Genomic DNA, 13,945 nt, shown 5'->3' on the forward strand with positions numbered 1-13,945 from the left:
TTGATTTCTGCTCTGATTTTTATAATTTCCTCTCTTCTTTTGGCTTTGGGCTTGACTTGCTCTTCTTTTTCTAGCTGTTTGAGGTGTAGCATCAAGTTATTTATTTGTATTCGTTCTGTTTTCCTGATGTGGGAACTAACTCAGTGCAATAAATTTTCCTCTCAGGACAGCTTTCATTGCATCCCACAGATTCCGGTAAGTTGTATCTGCATTTTCATTTTCTTTTAGGTATTGTTTAATTTCTTCTTTAATTTATTCTGTGACCCACTGTTACTCAAGAGTGTGTTATTCAGGGCTGGGGATTTAGCTCAGCACCATAAGCGCCTGCCTTGTAAGCAGGCAGTCATGAGTTCGGTCCCCGGTACCAATAAAAAACGAAAAAGATCAAAAAAAAAAAAAAAAAAAAGAGTGTGTTATTCAGTTTCCATGTGTTTGCGGGATTTTTGCAGTATCTTTTATCATTAATTTCTAATTTCAGAGCACTATGACCTGATAACATGCAAGGGATGATTTCAACTCTTTTGCATTTGTTTAAATATGTTCTGTGAGCTAATATATGCTCTATTTTAGAGAATGATCCATGCACTGCTAAGAAGAATGTGTTTGCTGATGTTGTTGGGTGGAACATTCTGTATATGTCTACCAAATCCATTTGTTTGCAGATGTGATTCATTTCTGTTATTTCTTTGCTCATTTTCTGTCTGGTTGATCTGTCCCTTGGTGTCAATGGCATATTAAGGTCTCCTGTTACAATTGTGTTACTGATAATTTGACTTTTCATTTCTGTTAATAGTTGTTTTATATAACTGGGAGCTCTAGAGTTTGGTGTGTATATATTTAAGATAGTGATCTCTTCCTCTTGGAGTTTTCCCCTTACGAGTATGTAGTGACCTTCTTTGTCCTTTATGGTCATTGTTGGTTTAAAGTTCACATTGTCTGCAAACAGAATGGCTACTCCTGCCTTTTGGGGGGGGGGGGATTCCTGCTGCATGAAGAATTGTTTTCCATCCTTTGACTTTCAGTCTGTGAGTATCCTTCTGGGTTAGATGGGTTTCCTGTAAACAGCATATGGTTGGATTTTGTTTCTTGATCCATTCTGCCAGTCTGTTTCTTTTGATTGGTGCATTGAGACCATTTACATTAATGGTTATTACTGTTAAATGCTGGTTTATTGTTGGAATGTTATCTCTGTGCTGTTGCATTTCCATCTTTCTGTTCTGTTTAATTATTTGTTTTGCTTAGTGGTTTTTTCCTTTGTGTATCTAAACTGTCTTTCAATATTTTTTGCAGGGTTGGCTTGGTGTTCATGAAGTTCTTCAGCTGTTCTTTGTCATGGAAGTATCGTATTTCACCATCAATTTTGAATGATAGTTTTGCAGGATACATCAGTCTAGGTTGGAAATCATTTTGCTTTAGGATCTGGAATACTTCACTCCATGCTCTTCTTGACTTTATTGTTTGTGCTGAGAAGTCTGCTGTGATTCTGATAGGTTTTCCTTTATAAGTGATCTGTCTTTTCTCTCTGACAGCTTTTAATAATCTATTCTTGTGTTGGATTTCTGGGATGGTGATTATTATATGTCTGGGTGTAGTTTTATTTTGGTTATGACTATTTGGAGTTCTATATGCTTCACTGATCCTGATGTCAGTTTCTGATCTCATGCTTGGGAAATTTTCAGCTATTACTTCTCTAAATATCCTCTTGACATCCTTTATGTTGTCTCCTTCTTTTTCATTAATCCCTATCATTCTTATGTTATTCTTCTTTGCATCGTCTTGCAGTTGTTGAATTGTTGTTTCCTGATTCCTTGTTATTTTTAAAAGATCTTTCCTTTCCTCTTCACTAGCTGCAATCCTGTCTTCAAGGTCTGAAATTCTATCTTCACTTTCATTAAGGCGGTTTTTACAACTTTCAGTGGAGTTTTTTATTTCCTGTATATCTCTGTGCATCTGCATTATGTATTCTGTTTGTTTTTTATATTGCTCGTCTAGGGATTCTATCTTTTTGTTTAGTTCCTCCAATTTTTTATCTGTGTTTTCTTTAGATATATTCAGAATCTCTTTCATTTCTTTTATCATTTCTTCTTTTATCTGGGAGATTATTTTGAGTTTGAATTTCTTTAAAGCTTCCTGGATTTGCTTGTCAATTTCAGTAGCTATTGTGTCCGATATTTGAGGTGAATGGTATATATTTTCTTCTATATACATTGCTCCTAGGGTTTCTTGAGTTGGGCTGGAGGTTTGAGGTTGTAATTTGGTCTTTTGTTTTGTCATTTTCCTATATTTCTGTGTTTCAAGTGTTATTTGAAAGCTTCCTCAGGATCTGTTCAAAATCCCCTTCTATGTTTGAAGCTACTGAGACTCTGGCACCACGCTACCCCAAGCCACTGGGCCTGCAGAACCAATGGCCCTCCTCTGCCTGCTCAGAACTCCGCAGTTCCAGACAAGCTGGGCCTCAGGGACACTGTGCACCCACCTGCCCCTTGTAAGCTCCACAGCTCTCCAATTGCAGCCGGGATGTGGAAGCAGATGTAGACGCCTCAAACCCACCTCTCCACTTCACTGTACCTGGAAGCCTGGAGGGACCCAAACAGTCTGGGCCGAGATATCCACAGTCCTCCAGACACATGAAGAAGCCGATGCAGGCACCTCAGATCCGCCCAGCCCCTCCTCTGCACACTGATGGCTAGGCGTGGCAGTGGAAACAGGCTGGGCTCCAGGGATAGTGTGGGCCCGCCCACCCGTTGGAAGCTCAGCAGTTCTCCAAGTGCAACCGGGATGGGGAGGCGGATGTAGAGGCCTCAAACCCACCTCTCCCCTTCACTGCACCTGGAAGCCTGGAGGGACCCAAACAGTCTGGGCCGAGATATCCACAGTCCTCCAGACACACAGGGAGGCCGATGCATGCACCCCAGATCTGCTCAGCCCCTCCTCTGCACACTGATGGCTAGGCACGGCAGTCCCCGAGATGTAAAATTCTTTAAATGACAATTTTCTCCAACTATCTCTAAAATTTCAATGCAATTTCAATAACAATTGCAATCATTTTTTAGAAATTGGCAACTTGATTCTTAAACGCATATGGAAATTCAAGGATCCCAGGATGACCCAAATGATACTGAAAAAGCAGAACACAGTTGTTGGAATCAGTCTTTCCCATTTCAGAACATATTACAATGTCACAATAATACATAGGCTATGGCTACTAGCATAAGTACAGAAAGACTCCAAGTAGAATAGAATTGAGAGTCCTCAAATAAGTTTATAAAGCTGTTTATATCAGCTGTTTTATGACCCAGTTGATAGAATCTTTTAATGAGCAAGACAGAGAGACAGAAAACGGACAGAGAGAGAGGAAGAGAGATTTCTAATGACACTGAAATAATTAACGACATGCTAATTGGACCATATTTCAAGTTATGTATAACATTAAGTAAAACAACTCAAATATGTGTATAAGAAAGCTAAAACTATCAAATCTTTAGGAATAACCTGTTTAATCCTTGAAATACTCTTTTGAGAAGGGTCTGATTATTTTTATCTTCATTTTACTCTTCTTTTGCATTTTAAGGAGAATAAAACAAAACATGCATAATTTCAAAAATAAGACAATAGGTAGATGAAAATGGTTAATATATATTCTGATCTTTAAAGTGGTTAATTAGTTTACAATACATAGGCATGCATAATTGATCAAATAATAGATCACCAAACCTTTTTCAATGAACTAAGAGAAATCAGTAGTATAATTTTTTTAACTATATATATATATATATATATATATATATATTTTCTTCCTTCTTTTATCCTTTCACCCATCCCAGTTGCTCTTTAATTTTGAGCTATTTATTTCCCTTTCACAATGTCTATTTTACATTTTGGGTCTTGTTTACCTTTTCATTTTCTTTCACTAGGAAGACAATATGATGTTTATATATGTGTGTCTGGTTTATTTCACTAATGAGCATGAACTCTACTTGCATCCATTGACTTATAATACCTTGAGTGTATTCTTCTTTGTAACTTAATAGTGCTCCATTATATAAAAACACTACATTTTTTGAATCCATTCCTTAGTTGACAGGCATTTGAATAGTTTCCAAGATTTAACTATTACAAATTGCACTGCTATAAACACATATATTGCTGTTGTGTGGTGTTTTTCATTCTTCTGGAAAAATACCCAGAAGGAGAATAGTTAGGTCAAGTGAGACATTTAATCCTAGTTTTCTGAGGAATCTCCATACTAATTTCCACAGTGGTTGTACCATTCTACACCCCACCAACATTTTTCTTCACAAACCCAGCAGTGTTTGTTACTTGCTGATTTTAATTTATTGAGCAGTAGCCATTCTTTTTGGGGTGAGATGAAACCTCAGTATTGTATTAATTTATTTCTTAAATGACTAGTGATATTGAATATTTTTTCATATTGATTGCCATTTATATTTCTTCCTCCAAGAAGTATGTATTCATCTCTGATGCCCATTTTTTATTGGGTCTTTGCATTTAGGAAGTCTGAGTTTTTTCAGTTCTGTATATGTTGTGCATAGAAATCTTCTGATAGACAGTTGGAGAAATTTTTCCCCACTCTGTGGGTTTACTCTTCACTCTATTGGTGTTTTCTTTTGAAGTGCAAACACTTTTTAATCAGATGAGATCCCCACTGTTGATTCTTTGAAGTACTTCCTTTGCAATGTGGGTTTTGTTCATGAACTCTCTGCCTATTCGTATGCCATCAAGATGTCTACATACTTTCTCTTCCAGGAGACTTACTGTTCTGTTGTAATGTTCATACCTTTGATCTAGCTCACTCTTAAGTAACCTAAAGCTTTTCAAAAGTAGTAAAAGAATTTTATATGAGAGGGTTGACTTTACTACCCACCTTTTACACAGAACATAGAACTGTAATCATGAAGTCATCTTCCAAGATAGACTGCAAAAAATGGTGGAAGTAGGGTGCGTAACTAAAAACAATTGAAGTTCCAACAGTACTAATAGAAGTCTTTGCATAGCTTCTCTTTAAAAGCAAATAGGAATGTAAAGCAACTCCTCAAGAAATGTTCTGGGAAGGTCAGATTTTTAAAAGAGTAGAAATAAAGATTGAAATAAGCAGCTTAAAATAACATTAAGGAACCACAAAACAAAAGAGAGAAAAATTCAAATTCAGCATGTAAAAATCTGGAGAATGTGTTAAAATGTTCAAAACAAGAAGATAATTTAATTATATTTATAAAAGGTTGCACATAACTATCCCCTACACAGTGATAACTGGTGATCACAGAAAGGACCACACAGGTACTGTTATGTTGAACATTCTGCTATAATTAATTTCAGTATAAAGATGACTTACATTTATTGAGCTTCTTTAATCCTTTAGAAAATTCCACAGTTATATCTCCTTATTAGTTGAGGTATGTAAAATACTATTTACACAAAGGCATAGCTAGTTAACTTTGCTGGGGTAGAATTTGAGCTCAAATCTCTCTGGTGGAAAACCCACATATTCTCATGCATAAGACAGGATCAGAAATTAATTAATGAGTTAAATTACACCTGGTTGATAGTAAGATTTGTGATAATCTAATATTTAAATTTATGATAATCTAATATTTAAACTTCTAATAATCTAATATTTAAACTTAATTAGTTTGCATGCACAGGTAGAAATCCCAGTCTTACGCACTCTGACATTCCTAACTCGAACACAAAAGCCTGCTTCCACTATGGTTTTCTTATGTTTTTTTTTGTTTTTGTTTTTTTGTTTTTCATTTTTATCGGTACCGGGGATCGAACTCACGACCACCTGCTTGCAAGGCAGGTGTTTATGCCACTGAGCTAAATCCCCAGCCCCCCATGGTTTTCTTATGTTTTTGTCTCACTTAGCTCTTTAGTTAATGTCCCTGTTAAGTTATATCTATATATCTATAGCCACCGTATCCAGTTCTCTCGCTTAGCAAATCTTGCCTTGCACACAGTGTCTGCATGTATGAATTTAGGTAACGCAGAGGAAACTCCGAGGCCCCAGTACAGCTGGAAGGTGTAGTTAGGCAACCTGGCACATGGAAGATAAAACGCTGAAATCTTCTTTCTGCATTCTTCACTAACAGAATATGAGTTGTCATAGTGACAGGAGAAACAGAAATACTGTAAAACCACAACTGTGCTGGCTGTCATTGTCTCATTGTAAGCCACCACAAAATGGCTTACACCAACAATCATTTTAGTTTTCACAATTTTTGGGTTTAACAATGCAGGCTAAGTTGCAATCAGCTGTTCTTGTAATCTTGCTTAATCTAATGGATATGTGTGTATCGATACAGCCTGGCCTGATTTCTATGGTAGTCATGTGGAAGAAGTAGAATCAGCAATTTCTCTCAGGGCCGCTAAATTGCACCTTGGTTCACTACATTGCACAGTTCATTGCAAAGTGCGAGACCAGGTCACATTCCTGTCCACTCTTAATGGGAGGAGCAGGAGAGTCATACTGCAAGGGTATGAGAAATCTCTGACTTCCTAGATTTTATTTTCTTTAAATTGCTTTTAGACCAAACTTACTGTTATATGGCTGTGTCAAAGATCTACCACCTGAATTGTAAGTATCCTCAGTTACCTTCTATTGTCTTATGTTTTTCTGATTCCATTAACCAAAAAGAGTAAAACAAATGTTAGAAAGTGGAAATTAAAGTAATATTAATAAGGTTTTCCTTTTTAAATAAGGTGTAGTCTATAGAATACTAATTATTAAAAGCAATGAACTAGAAGTACATTCAGTATGGAGAGATCTTTAAAGTACAGGATTGATTTTAAAAAGTGTAAAGTATAATATTATTCATGTATATTTTAAAAATATATACACATCATTTAAGTAAACAATGTCATTTGGGGTTTCAATGAAACATACATACCCCTTACAAGATTATCAGAGAAGATATGGGCTTAGGTGGACTGGTACACAGAATACATGGGATGGAATATACAGGTAATAATACATACATTGATTAGAGGTGTAGTATATGCAATAAAGCATGGAATGGAGAATCAATTGTTAAGGGCATCATAAAACATAAAACACAAAAAACATCTACCATGAATTGAGAAGCTATTGAGTTCTTCTCAGGGCATCTAAACTCCAAAAGTTTCGGAAATAGTTTATAGTTTAATGAGAACTGCAAGGCAGTGTAAAACAATTTGTGTAAACATAGAAACACCTATGCATATATATCTACACCTGCATACATTCAGATTGGAGGGGGGGGGATGCTGAGAGTAGGTCTTACTTTGTAGATCAGTTTTATTTTTTGAGACAAGGTTTTCCCTTGAATTCACTATGTGGCCCGAGCTATCTTCAAACTGGTGGGTGTCCTCCCACTTCAGCCTCTGGAGTGCTGGGATTACAAGTGTGCACCACCATCTTTGCCTAAAATGTCTTCACAATAGGCACAAAACACTGTTGAATTTGTTGTTGATGGAACAGAAATGAGAGTTAAAATTTCTATTTTTTACACGTAATCTGCAGACTATTTTTATCATGAAAATTGTAATGAAGGTTTGATAATTTTAAAAAACAATCTAGGAGTGTTTGATGCCCAGGATGATTGGGATGGCATTGACAGAGAGATATGCTTCATTTGTAAACATTTTTCAATACACTTTTTTCTGCACATTTGTAGGAATGAGGAATATGTGAGAGGCAAGAGTAGCAACGTGTGCAAGTTGTGGGGATTCGGGGCGGTAAAGTAGTACTTTTGAACCAAAGATCTAGGTACTCTTGAGGAGGGCCAAGGCAGTAAAAGACTTAACCAAGCAGGTCCTGTAAATTCTCACCACAGGTTGGGAGGAACACGAGGGCTAGGCTGGCACCTATGTGCAAGATCTCAAGCAATGCACACCTCATTCTTGCCAGGTGCTGCCCCTCTCAAACACAAGGAGAAATAACTCACCAAACAAACACCACGTGAATATTATTTCCATGCAGTAGAGGCTTCATTCCTGGAGCAGGATCACAAAGCCCATGAGCTTCCATGAAGGGAGCCACAGAGTAGTGGGAATTTGGCAAGTCCTCTGACCAACACCCCTTTACTGATACAGACTGTGTCAGGGCTGTGACATTTAGTGGTTTGATATGTATTTTCAGGGAAGAAGACATAAAGTCTTGAAACAGGGCCTGGCATACAAAAATAATTCATAAATTTAGTTGTTACGCTCTGTGTACATTCAGTGCCTACTGTGTTCAGGCAGTGTTTAATGTTCTGTAGCAAAATCTATAATCTGAAGCTTACATGTCAATGGGAAAAAGATCATAAACAGAATTATGTGGTATATTAGATGGTGTTAAGGGTTGTGGAGAATAAGGAAGGAAGGAAGGAAGGAAGAAAGAAAGAAAGAAAGAAAGAAAGAAAGAAAGAAAGAAAGAGAGAAAAGAAGAAAAGAAAAGACAAAGAAAGACTAAGAAAGCCTGTAGAGTATCAAGTCAAGGTTGTAGTATCAAAACATTAGTCACTAAAAGTCTGACTGAGATAATGACAAGAGAAAATAACCTAGAAGAAAACAGAGACACTAAAATGTCCAGGGATATCGCTCAGTGGCATAAGCACTTGCCTGGCAAGTGCAAGGTCCTGAGTTTGTTCCTGGTACCAAAAAAAAAAAAAAAAAAAAAAAAAATCAGTGTGTAACAGGGAGACATTAAGACTGCCATGGAGAGGAGGTTCTTGGTAGTAAGATAATTTATTATGTATGTTTTGAGAATTTGCATTGTGTAAAGTCCCTGGTGCAAAACAATAAAAGGAGCAAGCATTTGTATTTTCCTTGATAGCAGTCGAAGGTATTGTTCATACAACTGTTTCTTCAATGCTTTTGTTCACAGTTCAAAGCACACCATGGGAAGGCCAGAACTAGTCACGCTTCTCTCATTCACCATTGACCTTGAAGAGTTTAACATGGTGTCAAAGCACATGGGAGTGCTCAGTTTACATCTTCTACTAAATATCTAATCATCAGCATTGCTTTTTGCAATAGTTCACATGTTACTTTTCTCAAATTGCTTAAATATAAAGTTGAATAAAGAAAATTTGAAAACAAATGGCCTTACTTGTCTGAGTAATATGGGAAGATATTCCAGTTTAGGAATACTGTAAGTAATTACTGTGATTTCGCTGGTCCAGGATCACTCACTCCACTGACAGAGAAGATGACAGGAAGAGACAGGAAGATTCCTATTTAGAAGAGGCTTTTGGTAGCATGACAATTTGTTAAACATCTTTTGAAAGTTTGCAGTGTGCCAAGTCCCTTGTGCAGAATAATAAAATAAGCAAACAACTTTATTTTCTTGGATAACAGTTAACTTAAGATGATTTGCTTGTACGGCTGGCATTTTGTGGCACTGGCAAAGACATTTCAGTTCATTGCCACATGGAGTTCTCAAAAGTTGCTAATATGAATATAAGGTCCATGTTGGTCCTCTTGTGCCATGGTAGCTGATCTCCCTAAGAGTCAGAAATTCAACAACCCAAGGTTAACAGTGCAATATAGTTTTAAAACCTGCCAAGTTACCATGCATCATCATTCCTGTAGTCTTCTACTGGTCACATGGGCTCAGTCCTAGACTGAGAAGGATCATGGGAAAGGATCATGCTAGAAAATGAACTCCAGAAGATGAGGATCCCTTGGAGAAATCTAAAAGGATGACCATGACAATGAGTCTTGGTCATTGCAGTACAGAATGTGGTACATGAGTTCATGAGCTCCGTAAACATAACATATAGTATCACATCTCCTTTTACAAAAAGTCCAAAGACCTAAAGATTAAAGCAAGCAAATGATGAACCCATCAAAGTGGAATTCATGGAGACGGCATACCTGAATGAAGCTTTGAAAATTATTTTATTTATTTAGTTGTTTGGTAAAAATGCAGACACTTCAGGGCTCAGCAGATCTAGTCAAGAAGGACCACTCTGGAGCCTATTATGGTGGCTTTGTACTGAGGGGTCCTCCCTCCCATTAGTAAGGTGATACACAACTGTGGCGGGACCCTTATGTCAGTCCAAAGACCTTGCATTCACATTAGCAACTTTGGAGAAAAGGTGAGGATAGGGGCATCACTGACTCCTCTGTATACAATGTGCGACACTTGAGATTGTCACCTTGACTGAATTTAGAGATGCTTGGAAAGGTGATTTGATCAACAGGATGCTGTAACAGTCAGTGGAATAAGCCACTGATGTTCACAGCCCAGTGTGGGGCCCAGTAGCAGGTGAGTAACAGGAGTGAGCCATGGATCTCTCATCAGCGCTCCTCCGCTGTGCTTGAATTCCAGCGAATGAGAGGCTTTGTTCTAACATGCACTTCCACCATGCTGCCCCAGGCTTGAGGTGAGAGGACAATGCACTGGAACTTCATTAAATGTGAGTAAAATTAATCCTGTCCTCCTTTAAGTCATGTGTCTTAGGTATTTGGATCCAGTGATATAAAATTAGCTAAATTCAGCCTTGCTAATTTCTTCAAGAAAGTCATGGATAGGTGTGGTGGTTCTTGTATTGTCTCCATTGGCCTACAAGCCTGATCCTCACTTCTCACTGTCAAAAGTTATCTCATATTCATGTACTCAATGTCTCTTAGCTTCTATGGGACTAGTGGATGTTAATGAAACTCACTCGAGACTGATTAGGAACTTTAAATCTAATTTCTTGTTTTATAAGTAGGAACATTGCCTCCTATACAAAAACTCTCACACCGAGTGGAGAGTTTATTTTCTTTTGAACAGACAAGTTTTCTTGAGAATTGAGTTAATATGAGAAATTTGGTTGGCAAGTACTGAGGTGAAGGAAAGGGATACAATTATCTTAATGAACTTATAATTAAGTGCCTCCTCTTCTCTGTGTTTATAGCCCTGGTTATACTTGTTCACTCCACAAACAGCTACTCAAAATCTTTTCTGTGCTCTGTCTCATATTAGATGCTGAGCGATAGAAACATGGATGAAAATTTCCCTCTGTCCCAGGAAGAGGACAAATGGGGAACCAATAGTGGATTTGAGCCAGAAATGTGAATCACCCACACTCATCCATCACCGAATTCTCACAACACACTCTACGAAAGAGTGAGATTAAAGTCTCCTTCTTCAAAGAAGAGAAGAGGAAACATAATTGTCTGCAATTCAGAAAATTTACCCAAGATCAAAATGTATGTGGATTTATGACTGTCTATTTTTGTGAACGGTCATATCACATCATTTATGAATTACAGTTAGATAAAGCTAAGAAAATTGTGCAAGAAATCCAAAAAAGTTTGTAAAAAAACTGTTGGGTGTGTGTGTATGTGTGTGTGTGTGTGTGTGTGTGTGTGTGTGTGTGTGTATGCAAATGGCTTTATATGCTGTAAGTTTCACTCTGCAAAGGGACAGAAGGATGATCGTACTTAGCTTTAAATTCTCTCTCCCTTCCTCCTCACTGTTATTGGTTCTATTTCTCTGGAGAATTTCCACTAAGATATATTTTGATATGCACAGTCTGGAGGAGACAAATATTAAGAATAATTTTTTAAATAACTATGAAATCAAATTGGGGCTACTGGATCTCCAGAGACCCAGTAGAAGTATCTAATTGTCAGAGATAAAATGACCATGATTACAGTCATGAACAGCAGAGCCAAAGCGGCAAAAGACTAATTTGACTCAGAGATCTGTGATACTAGTTAGTTAATCTTGAAGTCATTAGAACTCATTTACCTAAATTCTTGCTCAATACCTATGAAAGAAAAGGTTCTAGATTAATTGAATAGAATCTGTCTTGAATTATTTTTTTAAAACAAATGGACATTTTCAAAAATTGAGCCTATTTATAGATCTAGAACCCATGTAAAAAAAGGGATCAGACACACCTGAGTAAGAACCTTACTTGTGTCAAAAATTTATGTCACTCATTTTCCTCAGAAAGACATATAGGCCCTGTCTGGAGTGTTGGTACCTTGTAGAAAGAAAATTAATTTTGCAGGATTTATTAGAGCTGGCTGTAACATAATACAAATCCTAGAAGACCCAGAATACCACCCCAATCTGTTATCTAAGCAGAGGCTAATGTGCAGGAAATCATTGGTGGAACTCCAGCTCAAGTCCATGTGACAGTTGGTGTAGTAAGTTTGTGTGGTTTACCTAATGTGTCAACTTGGCTAGGTCACAGTGCTCTGGTATTTGGTCAGATATTACTTTGGATGTGTGTGTGTTATGATGTGTATAGATGATACTAACACTTAAACCCATGGACATTAGGTAGGCACATTGACCTCCACAACTTGCATGGTTTGTCCAATCAGTTGAAAGTCAGTAGAACAAGATCTTGGCTTCCTCTGGCTCAGAGGGAGCTCTGCCAACTGACTTTCTTCAAATTTCCTCTGAAGCATCAGTTCTTCCTCGTTCACTAGTAGACTGGCTTTAGGTTCAATTTCCAGCTTTTTTTCCCTGAGTCTTAAATCTGCTGTCTACTTTCATCATATTTTGGACTTTTCCAAGCCTCCGCAGATGCATAAGCCAGTTGATTTAAATGAATAAACACATTTTCTATTATCTTCACCTAAAAACCCAAATTCAGCATGTGGTCATTTCCAAGGTTTGGAATAGACAGACTCAGCAGATTATAGAACTGACCCATGTGTTTACTGACCTGTGTATTAGTGCAGAAAAGACAAAGTGAAAGTCTGTAAATCTTCTCTACCAAGGAAAACAGTAAATTCAAGGAAGATCACATTGCCGTAAAGATTGAACAACTAAGTATCATGAAGATATTGGTTCGGTTTCTTTGGAAAACACACTCAAATGCCAGCTGGTTCATAAGTGACCATGTAAAGTAGGTTATATTAGCAGGGTGGACTTTGTTTGAATTACATCTCCAATTTGTTGGAAATTATCAAGGATCCTGACCAAGAGTCCTGATTATCTGTCTTAAGAGTATAATAGGGGAAAAATCCAACAGAGACAATGTAGTATTGCATCAATGACTGGGAAGTCAGTGTCTCCAGCTGGGTTTTCCAACCAGTCCCAAAGCAGCCACTATTTATTGGGGGGACACAGTGGTAGGTGAGGCTAGCAAGGGATTACAATTTATCGGAAGACTCAGACCCAAAAGGACATAGATGATCATATGCTATGAAGATCTTGTCCTGGAGTATAATCCTACAACGACTCCAGAGGGTATAGATGATCATATGATAAGAAGAGTTACTGGGAAATCTCAAATAGGAGGTATTGATAACCCAAGCCTCTATTTTTTATCATTTCTTATAGGAGTATGCAAAATTGGCCATTGCGAATTAGTGGTTCCCAACATGAATAATACCCACTGTCATGGTTTATGTTTGTGTCCCCCAGGCCTCATGAGTTTGCATTGTTCATTTGTGATGGTTCATTGTATAGTGCTTGGATTGATGGTGTCAGTGCTCCACCCACATAGGGGTGGAGCCAGGATGTGATGTAATGGCAGGAAGAAGGTGTGTCTCTCTCTTTGCTGGTTCGAGCTTGCTGTCGGCGGCTGCCATGAACTGTGGTCCAGCCATGCCTGCCTATCTTGGAGCCAACTGAGTGTGAACTGAAACCTCCAAAAACTGTAAGAAATAAACCTTTCCTTTCCCAACTTGGGCATCAGGTATTTTGTCTCAGTGATGAGTATAAGGTAACTAAGACACCCACGAACCGGATATGCGCCTCCTGAGGTCATCCAGGTCCCAATGAATAGTACTATATACATGATTGAAGATTTCCAGCATCATAAGTTGAAGTGGAAAATAGATTCTTAAGAATAAGAACTCAATGGTAACCATTCTGAGGTATCTGGGCAGCTCAAAGGAAGAAAAGCTTTAGCTTCAGGAAGCTTCCACTAAAAGTAAGAAAGTATATCCAGTTCAACCCATAAATTTTTACTCCATTGATAGGTACTGTTAAGTACTGTTGTAGACA

The sequence above is a fragment of the Cavia porcellus genome, unplaced genomic scaffold, assembly GCF_034190915.1.
Source record: "Cavia porcellus strain 051 isolate PalLab524CR breed Dunkin Hartley unplaced genomic scaffold, mCavPor4.1 scaffold_9, whole genome shotgun sequence".
Taxonomy (NCBI): Eukaryota; Metazoa; Chordata; class Mammalia; order Rodentia; family Caviidae; genus Cavia; species Cavia porcellus.